The following is a 20,554-nucleotide window of genomic DNA, read 5'->3' on the forward strand; positions in this document are numbered from 1 at the left end:
GCAGCTGCGCCTGCAAGACTTGTTTCAAAGCTTTATCAATTAAGGTTTGGGCAGACTTCAAAAATCACAGCATACTTAAAATAGTTCCACAGAAGGCTAGAAACAATACAGCAATTACAGTCACTAGTTGAAAAGAGTAGGACAGTCTTTTTCACCATCACATTTCCAGGACACTGGGATACACTGGGTTGACTGAGGACCACAGCTGATTTCATTTACCCGGCATGTTCTCATATGGCACAGTTCAGCACTCTCGTCAGACCCACCCTCGCAGTCCGGATCCCCATCACACTGCCATCTGTTAGGCACACACTGACCACTGATGCACACAAAATCAGATTCAGCACACGTCTTCTTCACACAAGCACTCTCATCACTGCCATAAAGCATATGACTAAGTGCTACAAAATAAGGAAGATACAGAATAGCACACTTACTTAATGGGGTACTAACATTCAGATCCGCAATTGCCGGGGAACCCTGGATGCAGCGAGAATTTAGAGTGCCCTTCCTCGCAAACCGGAAATCCTACGCGATGCGTCCATCCGTAGGTGAGGCATCCAACATCGCTGCAAGCAGGTCCAGCCTCATATATCTAAATCAGCAGGCCAAAATAACTGGCAATTTTCTTTGAGCGGAAACATCTGCTCTCATCCTCCTGTTGGGTTCCACCCAGAGCCTGGCCACCACTCAAGGGGGAAACCAAGGGAGTTTCTAATAAGGTTAAACACTTGAGGTCTTGCTTCTTAATATTGCTAAACAAGGAAAGTTGAATACACACATTCTTATAGCATTTCATCCTTATTAATAACTACATTTTGTCTAAGCTACATCTTTCACTAGTGACTAGTAAGCCTATATATGTCATCAAGGAGTTGCAATTACTGTCAGCATTTTCTCTTAAAAGAGTTGGCAACTGCAGTGTGATTAAGGACAGAGATAGTGTCTTTGGTCCTATTGCAGCAGCAAGCATTGCCCATCCATTCTGCTTAAATGATCAGTCGAAGAGATGGCGAACTGCTGGCACAGGGGCATCCACAGCACCCACAGCCGGCTCCTGAGTGTCCACCAAAAGCTGCCTCTCACGCCTCGGGTGTGGTCGCACACACCTTGCCGGTAACCACCGGGGACCGTGACCTGTGGAGACACAAGCATAACCTCTTCCCCAGGTTATTAAAGGATCTGGTCCTGCCCAGTTACCACTCTCCAGGTTTTTGCTAACACTTGAGCCTTGCCCTGGACTTCTTCTTGATCTGGTATCTGCGACCAGAAGTGACACAATATTGGTGGCACCTGTGAGGCAGGGGAAATGTTTAAAAAGTTCATGGCATATAATGCCTTATTTAGCCTTTCATGAGGTGTAGATTGATCCCCTCCATCTCCCCCTTTTTGTTGTTGTAACAGACGCTTTAGCGTGCCATGCGTACGCTCCACAATGGCCTGTCCGGTCGGTGAGTGGGGAATGCTGGGCAATGCTTGACTCCCCACTCCATGGCAGGATGCAGACACTGCTCCAGAAAAGGTATCAACAGACACATGTACACATTTTAACGTTCCAAGTGCAGCGAAGTGAGTGACGTCAGATTGCCATAATTCTGAGGAGGTGAGTCCCCGAGGGTTGACACCACTAGCTGTTGAAGAGAGGGAGTCCTCTGGTATTCAGGGCAAGTGGCAATGACGTCTTTAGCCTGACGCCTTGATAAAGAAAACTGGTTTTGTATTGCCCTGGCGTTTTGGTGGAAAAATGCATGTGAAAGCCGAGCTTGCTCAAAGACATCAGGTACCACCTGAGCCGCCAGAGTCAACGCATCCGCTCGTCGATTGCCTTCAACCAAAGGTCCAGGTAGTGCAGTATGCGCTCGGATATGTACAATAAAATAAGAAGTCTTGCAATTATTTAATACTCGTAAAACGGTGTGCGTTAATGAATATAACAGTGGATTATTAACGTCCTTCGGACATGAATTCTCTATACGCTGTACAAGATTGGCAACATAAGCAGAATCAGTAACAATGTTCATTGGGGTGTCCCAGCGTTGAAATACACGGACTACTGCAGCTAGCTCAACGATCTGTGGCGATCCCGGGGATCGAGTAATGTCTGATTGGGTCTTGCCATACTACGACTGACTTTCCCGTTTTTCCAGATCCATCAGCAAACACAGTCAAGGCTTGCAACGGTACATCGCTGCACTTTGGCATGGCATATAATAACAAATTTTGCTGCAATAATTTATGTGACGGGCTGTGTACTAAAAGCTGTCCGGGGTAGTCACAGATCACTGTCTGAAATGCTAAAGACATTTGTATTAGCCACTGTAACATGTGCATAGTAACCGGAACAATGATACACACAGGTTCCTGACCAGCAAGTAATAGTAGGCGCTGCCTACCTTTCATGATCAGTCTGGCAAACATTTCTGGACGAGTAGTGACCGTCTTGTGCATTTGGTGTGACAAAACAAAAAACAAAACAAAACAAAACAATCCATTTAACAATAACAAGAGGGTCACTAAGTGTTTCATCCCATTGAAACAGCAGAGCATAGGGCTGCCCTGGAGAGTTAAATAATATCAGTTGATACGGATGGCCGGGCACACATCGCGATGTCTGTCTTTCTGAGATGGCGTTAGCCACACGGTGGAGATCTTGTTTCACTGTCTCTGTAAGTACTCTGGGTGATGTCAGTGAAGGATCTCCTCACAAAATATCAAACAAGCTATGCAGATCATCGTTAGTTAGGCCCAACAACGGCCGTATCCAATTTATGGCTCCCAACAGTTTCTGTCAATCATTTAAAGTCTTAACATCAGTTTTAAGTTCAACCTGTTGTGGGACATTAGTCTGTTCACAAATTCTCCACCCCAGGTACTGCCACGGTGATGACCTCTGTACCTTTTCAGGTGCTATTTGTCACCCCATTTGAGATACTGAGTCTTTGGGTAAAGCAAGAGCCTTTTCCATGATCTCCTGTGTTTCTGCTGCTCTAAGGATGTCATCCATATAATGATAGATAACAGCCTGGGGGACCTGCGTTCTAACAGGGCTCAAAGCCTTTGCAACAAACCACTGACACATCGTGGGGCTGTTTTTCATGCCTTGTGGCAAAACAACCCAGTGGTACCATCTTGCAGGTTCACTGACATTAATACTGGGAACAGAGAAGGCAAATTTGGGTGCATCATCCAGATGCAAGGGAATGGTATGTAGGGAGTGGCGTTCAGAAGATCTCGCGATGTACGGAAGGAATAGCTGTAGCCCTCCCTTGTTACGAGGTAAGGTGATGGATAGGCTTGTAATGTTAAGGGCACGCCCACGAAGGAGGTGCTTGGTGAACGTATATAGGTGAGATACACAGTTTAATAAACGGACATTTTGTATCCATCATATTGGTGTTTGTACTGATGTCCCCGTGAAGGTCTTAACCTCCTGCAGCATTAGTCTGCGATCTGAGCGCCACTGATATGTGGATTGGCAGGTTTAATGAGGCAGGCTAATTGCGGTGTTGCAGTGTTAGTCTCTGCGACCTGAGCGCCACTGACACGTGGAGAGGCAGGTTCAAAGAGGCAGAGCTAACAGCAACAATGGTAAAAAATTTCAATCCTTTAGATCAATTATTATAAGATGCCAGTTTCAGGGAATCACTGTTGGGGAGGGCATGCCTGGCTGTAACGTACCCATACCCTCCATGGCATCATGAATGTGTCAGAGATCATGTAAAAGTCACCATTTACCACTTTTCTTTAAAATAACAAACACCGGGGAGTTCCAAGGACTGGTGGTAGGTACGAGATGTCCTGCACTTAATTGTTCCTGAACTAAATCATTAAGGTGGCACAACTGTTCCATTGGTGAGGGCCACTGACCCACCCACACAGGTGATTCTGTTTTCCAGGTTAGTCTCAGGGTGGGTTTAGGGGTGGGCTGTGCTGCAGTGGCCCTTAAGACAAATTTGATCCAATTGGAGTTCCCCATTGAGCCATACAGTCACGACCCCATGATGTAAGAGGGGTTTCCGATATAAATGGACGAATATTTGCTACCTGGTTTTCTGGGCCCCTTACATGAATGAGTTATTTGCTTTGAAACGTTACAGCATGACCACCAACCCTGAAAAGCACTCGCGTTACCCGAGCTAACAGCCAACCTGCTCACAGATATTACGGTCACATCCGCGCCAGTATGTAATATGCCTGTCAGTGCAACAGATTTTCTGCTTTGGTGAGGGCACATTTTACCAGAGGTCGCCCTTGTGTCACTGTCTGAGCCCAAAATATTTGAGGAGTACCTGCTGACCCAAATCCTGAGTCACCCCGGCTTCTCGGCATACTGTTAGGGGGAGCTGCAGTCAAATAAACAAGCTGAGCAATTTTTGACCCTTTTGTTACTGAACACGGGGGTACCGGGGTCCAGGCCATAATTCTGATTTCCCCTTCATAATCGGCATCTATGACCCCTGGTAAAACGAACAACCCCTGTAAGGTTGTAGATGAACTTCCCAGTAATAATGCACCTTTTTTTTTTTTTTTTTTTTTTTTTTCCCATTTCCCAACAGTCTATATACTCCTGTTGGTATCAAGGATACAGTGGTATCTAATGATGTTACTGACTCGGAGGCTGCTAGGTCCACGCCTGATCGGTATCAACTAAATTATTATAAACCACCACTGATTGCAATATTTGATTAGTGTCTTTTTGTTCACACTTGTGCCTGGAGGTCCCCCTATCTTCTTCCAGCATTTAAAAATACAGCCTAGGGGGCTCTTTTTGACTATTCCCCCACTCCAGCCGCTTCCCATCTCGTCTGCTTTACCTTAACACGCTACCTGATTAAGCTGACAATATCCCCCTCAGGCAGATGGTACAAGGGTGCGCTCTCCCCACAGAGTACGCACCTAAATTCAAGACAACAATGAACACAGAGTTACTGCCTCCCGCTAGAGGAGATATTTCACCTGTGACACTTCAAACACTGAGCCCGAACAAACAGGCAGCACCAGTGACCCAGCGGGCGGGCACTAGGGCGCTCTGTACTAAGGAATGTTCCCTCGTCCTGCACTACCCCCCCACTGGTACAGAGTCTGCCCTGCGCTTCGTTCCTCTGCGGCCGCTTCCCTCGCGGGATAACGGAACTGCGGGTCAGAGAACTCCGCACTCCGCAGCTGCAGCTGGGCTGCGTCTCACACCCGCAGAACAGTCCCACACCCACACAAAGGGGCCCTTACACTTATTACTCACACAACATCAAATGACAAATACTACAAACATCAAAACACCATTAAGAATATATAAAGCCATTGATTATGTGGTGCGTCCAGAAAATTCCTCCTTCTTTGTTTTTAAATCAAGGCCTTTAGTGTACTGACCATCAGAAAGGTTTAAAGTTAGTCCTTTTAGAATGGACAAGGGACTCCGCATCCCAGTGTCAGCACCTTCTGTAAAAACTGCCGCTTTTGGTGTTCGGGGGAGGTGGGACGGACGATCGCGCGGTGCTAGATGGCCGCAGGCAGTCGCTCCGTGGCGGGGGGGCTTGAGGAGGCCCCAGGCCACTGCCGCCAACTCCGCGCTTTAAGTGTCCGAAACCAACTTCCAAGTGGTCGCGAGCTCACTGGCATGCTGATCCCCCTTGGAAATAGCTTCCCACAACTGTTCACCTCTTTCAGCCCATTTTGCTGGTTCAAAGGCTGTGAGGGTATCGGCAGGATGGCCGTGGTTTCTGCACCATTTAAGTAACCTTCGTACAGAAGTTTCGTTATAAATTATCCCTCTCATAGAGAGTATATGCAGCAGGAGTCTGACAGTGGCCGTCTCCTCTGCGGACATGTTCTGCCCCATGCTGCCCCCGATTGATCACCTCTCCCGGGTGAGTTTCCGTCGATCGACTGTTTTCCATCCTCCCTGTCACACCCCGCTGCAGACAGTACCTCCGAACGGGGATCCTCCCGCGGCGTCTTCTGCACTCCGTCCTGGGACATCGGGGTCACCATTTGTTGCGGGAGGATATCGGACCTGCACAACTCTATGAGAGTTATAACAAGCAAAGCTGTTTATTTTTCCAGTAGTACATACTTATGCTCTCACCAAAGCCAAAAAGGTCCTAGTTACATTACATACATTCTTTAATAATTATAGACAAAAGCTACAGTGAAAGAACATAAGACAAATGGTGCACAGTTAATGAGCATTTATTGAACGATAAAGATAAAATACTATCTGATGAGGCCTTATGACTATTTGAAACACTATTCAAAACATTTCAGGCCATTGCATATAAAGTAATGCATCCAGAAAATTATAAACTCACATTTTATAACTGTCTGGAAAAGTGTGGTTTCATTAACTTAATTTGTATATTGCAGAAACACTATGCCAGAGACTGAATTCAACTGTGCACGTCAAAAATAAACCATCTGAACTTTACTTACTACTTAGCTTCTGTGGCAACTGAGGTATGGACTCTCCATTGAAGTGCAGAAGAAAAGACCCTTTATTATTACAATAGTAACTTCTCACAGCTCAGCACTTTCCCACAGCTCAGTGTTGCAGCTGGCCGTTGTTTTTCCCTGCCACCTTGGCACAACTCAGCACTTTTTTATCTTTCTTCCAAGGCCTGTTTCTCATCAAAGCCTAGCTATTTCTCAGAGGCTGTGCAAGGCTGACAGGCCAATGTCTCCCACATGTGCCCTGCACAGAGCCTCTCTAACTCTCAAAGACTGTGACTAGTGAATGCCTGGTTGACTTTTTGCTGCACAGAGCAGATGGGACTGCTGCAGTATTTCATTTCACACTAGGAAAGTTGTGAGGGGCCATAAGCCTTGGGGTCAGCAAGAGGACAGAGGCCACAGAGCCAGGTTTCAAATTAACTGCATAAGGGTATTGTATGGGGAGATGGGGGGTAGGGGATATGCATCCTGCAGAGGCCAGACTACTAATTGCAGTGTCCTGGTTTCGGCCAGGATAGAGTTAACTTTCCTTGAGCTGGGAAGGGTCACAGCTGGAGGGCCGGGTCTGGATTGACCATTGGAGTATTCCACATCATGTGATGTTACGCTCAGTATATAAAGGAGGTGGGTTCTCTCTCATTTCCACTTCTGGTTGGCACCAGGTGGTGAGCAACTGCATTCTGTATTACCCATTTGGACTTCCTATTGTTACAATGTAAGGAGGAATTATCCAGATTTTATTCTCACATCCACATTTTTTACAGGAGAAAGTTTTCTATTTGGCTCATTTATAGCATCTTTGGTTTACCTATAAATGACCATTCTGTACTTGGGGAGTATGAAAATTTTGTCAAGAAATGGAAGATGCAGATGAAAGCATCTTATGAAATAATTCTGAAATGTTCCAGGAATCTTAATCTCCTGTTAAAACTTAATATAATCACGCAAAAATGTTTTCTTACCAGAAGACAGAACGTGGAGTGTTTTAGAGAGTAGAGGCCAATCAAAATAAGTTCTGAGTGGGAAAACAAAACTCATACAGTACTTAGAGGAAAAAGGGAGATTTCAGGCTATGAAATTGGAAATTGAAAAGGAGGTGTTAACTTAGGAACTGTTATTTCTGTTACATGCTGTTGGATAATGAAAGTTCTGATGACACAGAAAAATCCTTCTGCACGTGGACTAATCTGACCAGAAATGGAGATGTTTCTAGCTTTAGTACAGGAATATAAGAAAGAAAACCAACTTTGTTATGGGACTTTGGAACACAGAGACTTTTGCTAATAAGTCACATGGATGGACTGAATCAACATCAATAGAGATGACAAGATGAAATCACTTTTACTGAAGTGAACATAGTTCTGCAAAGGATGCCAAGGCTGTATTTGTCCATGATGTGGAGGTTGGTGGGAGAGGTTAAAGAAGAGAAAGCTGAAGGGTAGATGTACCTGACATAGCTGTTTGATGTGCTCTAAAAGAAACTATCAGTAAAAGGAATTGCAAGATTCGCGTTTCTTTCTTTACACCTAATTTAATAACACCCCCACTTTTAAGATTTGCCCTTCTCTAGGAGTGAGAGTGAGATGGTCAGTGGCTGTGCTTTTGCATGTTTTGTATGCTTGGTTTGTTATGCTTTCATCTGTTATGTAAATCTTGCAAAGAGCAGATTATCCCTTTTTCCAGATGGGTTAGGCACTCCTGAATCATTAGTGATAAACTCATTCCTTCTTGGCTGCCAAATCTTGCTGGCCTTACCTGTGCACTTCAACAGGCGTGTAGACATCAGAGCTCCCCCAGTAATGTCTGCCATCAGTCCTCTACTTGTCAAACCCATGATTCTCACTGGTAACCTGCAGTATTTTGCCTGTTAAGTTCTTGATTTTCTCTAGGGATAAGTCCCAGCATCACTAGCTGTAACATCTGTCAGGGAAGGCAGCTGGTCTGCCGATAACCTGATTGAAGAAGAGTTTGACCTTGACAAGATTCCGGTGTACCCTTGAGATAAGGAAGCTATGCTTAAAGCAAATAACTTTCAAGGAGCTGCTGACTACATAGCAGGATGAAGCAAGCAGGGAGGAAACTGATCAAGGTTATCCAATGAGAATGTTAAAAACAACTTTTTGACCAATTATATTGTAACACTCTGGCACCTGAAATCTATAAAAATGCATGCTTTTAGTAATAAAAAAACTAGCCGCTTGTTCACCCATGTGAGTGTGTGTGTGTCGCTTTGTCCGTCTCTACAGCGACAAATGGTGACCCCGATGCACAACAATGACGTGCAACAAGGACGAGATCATGATTTGACAAGGATGTGATTCGGGATTCACGACTTAGCAAAGGTGGGCTGCAGGACGACGTGCAGCGGAGACGGAGCCCGGTGAAGCTAAGAGCAGTGGGAATCTGCTTGGTCTGGACCTGAACTTTGACACCTAATATGGTGAGCCACCGGGAACGGGACTATAGACATGGGACAGCATTTAACGAAAGAAGAGCAAACAATACTGTCCACATGGAAAGCATTACTTAAACATAAAGGTGTTAAGACTAGTGAATATGGGCTAAGGCGAATGCTCATTTGAAGTAAAATGCACGGATTTGAAGCAACAGCTGCCACGGCGTTTAGTGTATCAGCATGGCAAGAAGTAGGGCAAAAATTATGGGATGCAATCTCTAAAGGGTCAAAAGATGCATCAGAATTGGCTACTATTTGGCGGCTGCTGAGTAAGACTCTAAAAGAATGGAAAGCAGAGCGGGACAGTAAGGAAAGGGACCTAGAGGCAGCAACTGCTGAGACAAAGAAAAAATGCTCTGATAAAGACCATGACATAGAAACTGTAACAGAGAAAATGGGAGCATTACAGCTCCCTCCGGAGCCTAATTTGTCTAATTCTTCAACTAAAGATCTAAATGAGAAACTAAACAGATCCCCTAGTTACCCATCACCTGCTGATCAGATTAAAGTTGTGAACACCTGGAAGTCACCAAAAGACTATTCCTGTAGGTTCAACTATAAAACCCCTGCTCAGCAGCTAGAAGAATTTGCTAATAAAGGCAAACCTACTGTACCCAGTGCCCCCCCTGTGGGAAAAGAGGAGTTCCAGTTACCTCCCTCCTCTTCTGTCACTCATATGCATGTTCCTTTGCCAAATGATGAGGACAGTGATGAGGAAGAGGTGATAGTAACCTCCCGAATAATGAGGCAATCAGGAGGTCCTGATTGCCACCCAAACACTCAGGAAAAGATGGCACTACCCTGGACTTTGCCCCCCGCCACTGTGGCTGTTACACCACGACATCCAAGTCAGTTTTGGGCACAGGTCAGGAAAAGGCAACTGAAGTAGGGAATTGGGATCTAGTTGAAAAACTTGATCTCCCCCATGAGACTGGCTCCAACTTGGGGCCGTGTGAATCAATAGCGTATCCTGTGTTCAAAGCTATACCTGGTTGTTACAGAGGCTCTCAAATAAACAACCAACCACCAAAAATAAAAAAAATAAAAAATTTATCATTAACACAATTAACTAGCCCTCCGTATATTACAGGTTCGAATGTCTGTGAGAGGAGAACAGAGCAACTTTCTAGGGTTTAACGGCAACCCAAAACGCTTCACAAAGAACTCTATAGGGTTTAAGGGCAATCCAAAACACAGAACAAAGCCCCACTCCCTAGGGTTTAACGACAACCCAAAACGCTTTATCACTCGCCTGACAAGTGAGGGCTCTCAACCTCGAGGACCTGCTCAGGGCAGCGTCCCGACCCAAGGCACCTCGAGGAGTTTCCTTGGGCAGCGTCCTGGCCCAAGGGGAGAGTCCTCAACCACAGCATGCTGCTCCAGGGGACGAGCTCAAAATGGCTCCCCCAGGGGACTCCATTTATACCCAGGCCCAATCTGACCTGTAGTCAGTAGCGGCTCCCATTGGCCAAAGGCCCAACTACTGCGAGGCCCTGAGAACAAAGACAGCCAGAAGCTGCTACACTTCAGCAGCCAAGAAGCTCTGCTTTCATTAGGCGGATGCACCTGCCACACTGTTTCGGGGCAAAATGATGATCATAACCCATTTTCCTGGAAGGTTGTGCAAGATTTACAAACGAAGTCTGCAAAATTTGGCATTAACTCCCCCAAAATCATGCAATTGATACGAGTAATAAATACGGATTTGTTGTGCCCCTACGATATTACTCATCTCGCCCAGATTTTATTTCAACCAATAGAATTCATGGTGTTTCAATCGACTTGGAGACAATTAGCTGGAAGGGCTGCTATAGAGAATATGCAATTACCACAAGGAGACCCAAGGCAGGAGGGACACGTTAAAGCAAATTGTCCTGCCAAACAAAGAGATCCAAGAAACTCTGCCAGCAATTCCGCAGGACTAAGCTGCAGCTTCTGTGGAAAAATAGGGCACTTTGCCAAACAATGTTGGTCCAAATTTCATGTCAGCGGACAATCTCTTCAGGGAAACGGCAAGAAGAGTGCGAGAGGGCGTGCGAGGACACAAATTCCCTCCAGCAACCCCTTCCTGAGAGCCACCCAGGTCAGCTACCCTTATGCGACCGCCTCATAGGGAAAACCACTGGATCAGCAGGCATGGATGTATCCACTGCTGACACAGTAACCATTTCAACGAAAGACATCGTTAAAATACCGTTAGATGCAAAAGGACCTATAGGGTGAGGGTTGAGTGCCTTATTGATCGGAAGGTCTAGTGGTACTTTAAATGGGTTGATTGTGCATGTGGGAATTATCGATGCTGATTATACTGGGCAAATTTGTGCTATGATTTTTACTCCCTATTCGCCCGTAACAAACCTATCTTTGGCAGACAGCATTGCAAAGTCAGTGGAATGACTGCTGTCCCTCCCATGGGGCAGTGACCCCATTTTGTGCTCAGTCTCCTCTGTCCCAATGATGTCACCACAGCTGTGCACCTAGTACTTCCCCAGCTCGGCACAAAGCTTCATACGCTACAAAGCAAGGGTATGTTGCATAGCCTAAGTCAAGCGTGAGTGCTGTCCTTCCACAAGAACCTTTGTTTAATTTTTCTGCTTTTCAGTTCCCTGGCATGCAGGTGTTCTTAGGGGTGGACACTCTGGTGCTGCAGTCTATTGATGGTCAGTGCTGGGGAACAGAGCTGGCTATTGGCTGTTTTCCTTTGGAAAACATGTTTCTGCCAGTAATTCAGTTCAGTCACCCCCCAGTTTGGTGAACAGGAGTGGTGGTGAGGCCTCAGGCTGGCCCACGGTGTGGGTGTCTATCAGAGATGCGGAGGTAGCCCTTATTGGCCATGGCTGTGGGGCTGCCTTTCTTGCAGAGGGGATATTTCACCCCAGTCTCATGGCAACCTGCTTAGCACTAGGAGACCATGTGTGGCTTTGCTCCTTCCTCCCTGTGGATACTAACCAGCTCTGAGGCAGCCTCAGGTTCCCTTTGCATGCCTAGGCCACGGAGCAGGTACCACCAGCCCCCCACCATGGCAGGTGATGGCGTGGTGAAAGAGGAGCTGCTGCAAGTATACTTGAAATTACAAGACCAATACACCTCTCAAGACCCCCTGACTTTGTTAGTGTATAGAAACCAGTAATGTTATTTTTATTTTTGTATGCAATGTATATAACTTAATTTATATTCTTTTCCTAGCTACCCCCTGTAGTCTTACCCATTTGTAAAATATCTTGAAACCTGTAACTCCTTGCCTAGTGGGGATAAAACAGGCCTTGGACAGTCTGGTAAACTCCCTGAATACAACCCTGATAACAGGGACCTAAAAATGCCAGATAAGCACCTGAGAAGACGCCAGTGTCAAGATAAGTGACTGGAAGCTGGTTTAAACTAACCACCTTGAAGCAAACAGGAGCCAAAGGACGGATGAGGTAACTCCATGACCATATGTGACACGGGAAGCCCAAAGTTCAACTAGCGGACAGTGTGAGAAAGGCTGTGTGGACCTCCAGGAGGGGGGAGAAGACCCTCACTCTATTTTTACTATGCATGCTCAGACTATGTAAATGAATTCTGAGAAGCCATTAGCATAAGACTGCCTTTTCCAGGAATCCTGATGCATATGTATGCTTTCTGTGTATATTAGTCAGAGAGTTTTGTTAGTAGTTGGAGTACTCATGGTGGAGTAAACCCCAGTGCTGCCCAGCGCTGCAATAAAGAATACCTGCTTAACAGTCATATTGGATTCTGACTGCTGAGTGAAACTCTTTGTTTCAGTGGGTACCACCACTGCCACTGAGGCTGACCATGGAACAGATACCAGGGTTGCTGCCATGGCAGGCGATGGTGCAGGTAGCACCACCGCTGCCACCATGGTGGGGGGCACGGGTGCCACTACTGCCACCGACGGCTGTGGTACCACAGGAGCCGCCATGTCAGGAGGTGATGACGCGGGGACTCCAGCCCCCGCCATGTCAGCAGCTCGAGGTGTAGCAACGTCAGCGGCGAGGGGCGGGAGGGGAGGCCGCCCGGGAAAATGATATCAGGCGCCGGGCAGCAGGACCGCGGAAAGGCAGAGAGAGCCGTGAACGCTGCCGGGGAGCCCGGCCTCCGCCGCCTCCTCCTCTCCTGCCGCCGCCTCGGGAGGCTGCCTAGCTGGCTGAGGTGAGGCGTGGCGGGGATGTGAGGGATAACCTACCGGGGCTTCCTGTTTCTCTGCGTAGCCCAGCCGGGCCTAGCTAGGCGAGTGGAAGGACTCAGCGGCTGCCTGCTGCAGCCAGGGTAAGGGAGGCTGCGCGGGTGGGCGCGGGGCGTGCTGCCCACCGGAAGGCAGGTGGGCGGGCCGGAGCGGCCGCTGCCCCACGGTAGGCCCTGGCGCCAGGTGTTCGCCTGTACTCCCACCGCCACGTCCCACGGGTGCCGCGCTCCCTCCCTGAGGGCAGTGCCTGGCCCCTGCGGCCGTCGCAGGACAGGCTTGTGTGGTCGTGCCGAGCCCACTGTCATGGAGGCCGTGGAGGGGGGCAGATGCGGCTCTATCAGGGCTCGGGCAGACGGTGGGGCTGGCCAGGCCCTCCCGCGGCGGTGGGCGGCCCGGCCTCCCCTCGGCTGGGCCCGCCGTCCCTCGCCTCGCCTAGCATCTGCCCGGTGCGGAGCCCAGGCGCCGTGGGGCGCAGACGGGCTTGTGTGGTGCCAAGTTTTATGTGAGTTTTCAGGAAAACAGCCACGTTTTGGGCCAGGCCACTCCGTGCAGGGTAGGGCCAGTCATCTTTTGTGGGAAGTATCTATTGTAGCATTGCAATTTACGTATTATAGCCACACACATATACAAGATCTATTATATATACATATATCTTTATGCATATATATGAAAAGAAAAATTGCAATGCTGCAATAGGTGCTTCCCACAAAAGATGTCTCTGTGTGTGCATATGTGTGAAAATACATGTGGACACATATAGTCTCACATACACACACACACTCTCATGTTTTTCTATACGATGTGTGTTTTTTTTAAAATTTGTTTTTAGGTAGAGTTGATACTTCCCTCTTAAAACAAGGGGAAGTATTTTGCCTAAGATATACGTTGATGCAGCATTGCTATCCTGCTTACGGAGTGTTAAATCCAGACTGAGAAAGTGGGTTACTTTGGGAGCTAGAGCAAAAGGTTTTACTAGCATTAATGGAAAACAAGATATACTCACTCACTGGTTTTAGATACATATTAATGTCCTATTTAGAGGAAACAATTAAAAAGTGATCTTTAAGCTGTTTTGGGCTGTGGTGTTTTCAGTATTAATAATGAGAAATTTGGAAAACTACCCTTTGGTGTGGAGACACTGTCCATCTGATACTTGGTTTTGTGTGTGTGTGCATGCAAGAGAGAGGAGAGAACTTTTTCTCCTTCCTGCTTAAGTTCAGATACTTGTTTTGTGTGCTGGGCCACACCATTGGTCATAGTCTGGTATATAACCCACCAGTTTTTAAGGGGAATAAGTATTGTGACAGAGTGATCAGTATAATAAAATCAGTGCTGCTTCACTGGAGGACCCATAAAAGATTGCTGCAAATCAGAGTGATTATGGTCTCTCCTCAAAACTTCCTATGGGAACTGAATGCATCTTCTCTCTGTTTCCTTAATCACACCAGCACCTTTCTTGTTGTTTAATAGACCTCTGCTTGATTTAAATATTGAAGAACTTCTTGTCTTAACGGTGGCTAGTAAGAAAACATTTTAGCACCTATTTCACAGAGGAAAACATCAGGGCAGAGAGACGTTTATACTATAAACGTTTAAATTCAGGTGTCATTAACCTCAGTGATCATCTCAATTTCAACACTATGAATGAAAAGCTGCTGGGGACTCTGATATAGCAGACTGGTGTTAAAGTTGCTTCCCTGTTCCCTTTCCCCAATCTGATCTTACTCAGCATCTGCTCTGAGAAGCAAATGTTTTACGGTGCCTTTCTTTACTGTGTGGAAGCTGAGTAATTAAAATGGGATTCTACTGTACTTTTCCAATGAACTATCTCCAGCAATGCATGATCAAGACACACAGTACCAAGTCTTTTTGGAGTGTTTCATAACCTAGCTCCTTTACAAAGAGGTATTACTCTGACAAATGACTTGTAAAATAATCTTAATTTCTTCTGTATGCATATTAAGATAGATAATGTCTCTTCACTTTAATAATTAAAAATAGATTTTTTTTTTTTACTCTTATTAGTATTGCAAAAATAACACAACTCAGAACAAACTTAACTCTCCTTACTTCTCCAAACATCCTATCTGTGCAGGTTGGTTTAAATAGTTGTAATTGTACACCTATTACAGTGCAGAATCTTTGCCAGTGAAAGACAGATGGAGTTCACCTCAGTGACATTTATTAATGCTTTTGTTTTTATTTTTAAAATTGAAAAATTGAAATGTTTGATATGAAATCACTAAGAGAAGAACATGGAATTTGGCTGTATTAGAGAAACTCATCAGGATAGAGGAGTCCTTTACTTGCTTATGTTCGTAGGTATAATAAGGCTTGGTTTATCAATATCTTGTACCAATCAATGAATATCAAGTAGTAGTAATAATTTAAAGGAGTTACCAATTGCATTTATAAACTTCAAACACAAATAGTATTATTAGAGCTGAAGTGTACTTATGCTTATTTTCACATTGCTATTCCTTAAATATTTCTGTATACAAGTTACTAGCTTCTCATTTCCTCACCAGATAAATACCTTCCTCCAGCTCCACAAGGTTGTAACCTAGTCATCAAATTGTATCAGCTATACATTCCAGAAAGTCTTAGTCATCCTTTGATCTGTGAAAGGTAAAGTTTGGGGCATCTATGGCAGAGGTGTATGCTTATCTTTGGAACTGTTTTCATCAGTTAATGACTCTTGGATAGTCATTTCATAAACTGTTCAAAAACAAACAAAAAACCTTTTTCATACAATAGAAATGTGTTGTGTTGTGTTTTTTTTTTTTTTAAATAATCAAGCAAAATTCAACCCTCCTCCCAAACTTCTGCTTACAGCTGTTTCAGTATGGTTTAAACAATCCTGAGTGGAAAAGCCTGCTTTAATGTGTTTCCCCTACTGCATTGTTTTAGATATGACTGAAATGGCATATGCAGTGTCTTGATAGCTCTTCTCTGGCATTTTTGCAGTTTTGTTTGTTATTGCTGACTTTTTTTTCTTTTGTTGTTTTGGACAATGGGATGTAACAGCATGTATTTATTTAGTCATTATAGATTTAGTTGGTGTTCTCCAGTGAGTCTGTAAAAATGTAAAAAAGATCCTATGTAAAAAGATCCTTCCTCAAAAGAGTGATGACCTTTCAAATCTTCCCTAAAATCTCACTAAAATTAGTGAGAATAGTCAGGACTAACATATCTCTTTCTTTGTTTTCAAAGTTAAATGGAAAAATCTACCAATGTTCTAAATTATATATCCATATATATTTAAATGATTCCTTGAGTTGCAGATCTAGCAAGATGGATTTTTTTCAAAAATAGCATTTTAGATTTTTGATCTGTTTTCAAATATGGGTTGTTCCTCTCGGTCCTGTACTTTATTTTTGTAGTAAAATACTATCCTATGATTTTATTATTACTGTAGAACAGGGGACCTGCATATTCACAGTGACAGTGTCTCTTTGTTTTGCTGATTAAGGATACCAATTAAACTCGGACACCAGAGTGAAAAGAGCAGGCGTATTTTACTGGTGATAACCAAATAGCGTAACAGTGTAATACAGAAAACATGCAGGAAGAAAAGGCAGAATAGTGCACTTAAAGCAACAAACAGGAAAATACAGGGTAATGCATCAAATCATTACTACATGAGAGAGAGAAGAGTGATTAAGAAAGATCCATCACCACTTGCATACGTTACCATCATCCAGACCCGCAGGCGCTGGGCAGCCCCGGTTACAGCGAGGATTTGGAGAGCCTGTCCTGGCAAGTGGGAAATCCTACGCGGTGTGTCACGTCCCACTCAGACGAGGGAGACAAGTGACTCAGATTCGCAAATCCCCAATGGAGCAGACAACAAGTCTCCAAGTCCAAACATTTATTAACTGCCCACAATGTACTAATTGAACACACGATAGTTGGCTAAGTATATAGCAAGTTGTGGCAAGCAATACAATATGCCTTGCATTGCTTAATGGGAAAGGGAAAAGAGGGAGATAGAGGGAATGGGGAAATACAGATCACCGGTCTGGGTTTCTGCGCTGATCCTGCCAGCGAGGGTTCCAGCAGGCACAGGAGGCAGCCGTCTGTTTCACTTGCATCCGTCTTCTTCGCTTCACTGCACTCTCCAGGCCCCCCCCCTCCTTCCCCCCTCTTGATTTATACACCCTTTCCTGGGGTCCGTCCCCTAGGTCGACCCACATACCTACGTATCCCATGTACGGGGAGGGGTGAGGTGTTTCATGGGATGATGTAATTAGCATGATCATGTTAGCCCTCGTTAGCATATTGAGGGGTGTTAACTTTAATATGCATTCCGTGGATAATGAAGCAAAGGTCATTCACCGGACAGATGGCCCTTGAAGTTTTGGCCAGGTGCCCCAGAGCAGAGCCGTCCTGTCTCCACAGGGCTCCCTCCTCCAGCTGCATCTTGTGTTATTGGGGCAGCCTTATCAGCTCCGACCTCCACAGAATGCACCCTGTGACTCATAGTTTTGTCTTGCGAGTGTTTGAGGCATTTCTTTGATCAGCCTCAACTTTTGCTTTCTCAGGCTGTTTTTCTTAGTTTATCGCAGGCCTGGTTTCTCGTCTCTCACAGTGTGTCCACCCATAGGTGAGGCTGTGAGCGGGTCCAGCCTTATATACTAGATTCAAATTCAAATTCAAACCATTCAAATTCATATTTTTTCCATGTCACCTTGTACCAAGGGGTTAAAATTTATCCCAAATGGGGAATATGTTGCCTCCAGAAGCCGAATAGCCCAATGAATCTTTGAGCTTCTTTTTGTCTTGCGGTACAACAAAATCTAAAAAATTTTTCTTTGTTGGGCTTTAGGCAGTATTTCTCGATGCCCACAGTGCCACTGAATTCCTAGAAACTTCACTGTCTGAGATGGTCCTTGGATTTTTTCAGGGTTAATTTCCCAAGCCTTCTGTTTCATGTGATCTACCACTAATTCAAGAGCTTGTTGTACCTCCTCCTCATCATTTCTTTGAATCAAAACCTCATCTATATAGTGACTTAATTGTGTGTGAGGAGGCAGCTGTATTTCATCTAAGTGTTCAGCTACAATTCTATGACAGACAGTGGGGCTATGCAACCACCCTTGTGGTAGTCTGGTAAAAGTGTATTGCCGGCCCTGCCATGTGAAGGCAGATAGATCCCAATGCTCTTCTGCAATCGGGATGGTAAGAAATGCATTAGCCAAATCTATTACAGCGTACCCAGTTCCTGGATGTTTCTGAACTTCTTCTATTAAAGTGACAGTGTCTGGCACAGCTGCTGCAAGCGGTGCAGTATGTTTGTTCAGTTCTCTAAAATCCACCGTCATTCTTCAGGATCCATCACTCTTCCTGACAGGCCAGATCGGATTGTTCCATGCTGTCGTGGTCGGCTTTAAAGCTCCTACATCTAATAAATCTCTAATTGTCTGTGATATCTCTTCATGTCCTCCCGGAATTCTATACTGCTTCATTGTGACTAACTTAGTTGCAGCTGGGATCTGCACAGGAGGCATTTTTACTTGACCGACGGTAACAGGTCTGGCACTAATACAGGGTTTAACTCCAAATTGATACTGACCATCAGAAAGATTTAAAGTTAGTCTTTTTAGAATCTCTATACCTTTTATATATCCAAGAACGGGGACAATCATGACTGAATATAATCATTTTGGGAGGTTTCTTATTTTCATTTCTATTTGTGTTTGTACAGCTTTAATCTATTTTCCTCCTAAACCTGTAATAATTACAAGTTGTCCTTTAAATTTCTTGGGATTCCAATATATTAAGGAGGCCTCCGCTCCAGTGTCAATCAGCGCATTTACAGTTTGTGGGGACTGCGTGTTCTAAAAAAAAAATTTAAGCTCCACATGGGGTTGTCAGTCCTTCTGCACCCACTACCCTGGAGCTTGGCCATTAATTCATTTGTACTGATCATAATATTGATTCACTTCCTCTGCCTCGTGCAAAGGGTACAAGTCAGAAAATGGTGCCTAATCGTCTTTCACCCCCGGAAGTGGTGATCCACTTATGGGGGGGGGGGGGGGGGGAAGGGGGCCTTCCGTGGGCAGATGCAGGGTCCCGTTGAGGTTCGAGAAGGGGCGCCGTAGGCTGAGTTGTCCCTGGATTCTTAGTTTTAGAACTCTGCACTCTCTTGCTAGGTTTATTCAGCCCTCTCTGTGTATATATTCACCACAGCTCGTTAGTTGGAACACTATCAATTTTTTTTCACGAGACATGCCGTCTTTTAGCAAAGCCATAAACATTTCCTTAAGAGAAATCCTACTTTCACTGTCTTTAGGGCTCTCTCGAGTATCTCGATTCCCTGCACTCCCTCGGGGGTCCCACTCCCCAAGGTCACCCAGCTGCTGTATTTTTCTATCGCATCACAAAGGAGATTTCCTATCTCAGTAATCAAAAGAGTCATGATAACATTTTTACAGTAGTACCGCATCTCACACACTCACACACACTCTTAGATTAAACACATCGATCTTATATTTTACCAGCAGTCCTGGCTGACTGGGGAGGTCCCGACAGATTGGAAACTGGCCACTGATCCAGGAAATTACAGGCCTGTCAGCTTGACGTCGGTGCCCGGGAAGCTGATGGAGCAGCTCATCCTGAGTACCATCACACAACACGTGCAGGACAACCAGATGATCAGGCCCAGTCAGCATGGGTTTATGAAAGGCAGGTCCTGCTTGACAAACCTGATCTCCTTCTACGACAGGGCGACCTGCTTATTGGATGAGGGAAAGGCTGTGGATGTTGTCTACCTTGACTTTAGTAAGGCCTTTGACACCGTTTCCCACAGCATTCTCCTAGCAAAACTGGCTGCTCGAGGCTTGGATGGGCACACGCTTCGCTGGGTAAAAAACTGGCCGGATGGCCGGGCCCAAAGAGTTGTGGTGAATGGAGTTAAATCCGGTTGGCGGCCGGTCACGAGTGGTGTCCCCCAGGGCTCGGTTTTGGGGCCACTCCTGTTTAACATCTTTATTGATGACCTAGACGAGGGGATCGAGTGCACCCTCAGTCAGTTTGCAGATGACACCCAGTTGGGTGGGAGTGTTGATCTGCTCGAGGGTAGGGAGGCTCTGCAGAGAGACCTGGCCAGGCTGGAGCCATGGGCTGAGGCCAACTGGAGGAGTTTCAATAAGGCCAAATGCCGGGTGCTGCCCTTGGGCCACAACAACCCCCAGCAGCGCTACAGGCTTGGGGAGGAGTGGCTGGAGAGCTGCCAGTCAGAGAGGGACCTGGGGGGGTTGATTGACAGCCGGCTGAACAGGAGCCAGCAGTGTGCCCAGGCGGCCAAGAAGGCCAATGGCATCCTGGCCTGTATCAGAAATAGCGTGGCCAGCAGGGACAGGGAAGTGATCTTCCCCCTGTACTCGGCACTGGTGAGGCTGCACCTCGATGAGTGGGTTCAGTTTTGGGCCCCTCACTACAAAAAGGACATTGAATCACTTGAGCGT

The 20,554-nt window shown here is 45.7% G+C and overlaps 1 protein-coding gene across 15 annotated transcripts in view; it reads left to right on the forward strand.

Annotated features, from left to right (window-relative positions):
* The first annotated feature begins 6,726 nt into the window (after positions 1 to 6,726).
* LOC141917769 (soluble lamin-associated protein of 75 kDa-like) overlaps positions 6,727 to 20,554 on the forward strand; it is a 93,953-nt gene continuing 80,125 nt past the window's right edge. For 3 of the 15 annotated variants that reach the window (XM_074811224.1, XM_074811244.1, XM_074811245.1), the window contains exon 1: positions 8,604 to 15,713. The gene's annotated coding sequence lies outside the window, so the exon portion shown is untranslated. The other 12 variants (XM_074811236.1, XM_074811237.1, XM_074811230.1 and 9 more) reach the window with 11 other exon arrangements.

Source organism: Strix aluco, chromosome W (genome assembly GCF_031877795.1).
Source record: "Strix aluco isolate bStrAlu1 chromosome W, bStrAlu1.hap1, whole genome shotgun sequence".
NCBI lineage: Eukaryota > Metazoa > Chordata > Aves > Strigiformes > Strigidae > Strix > Strix aluco.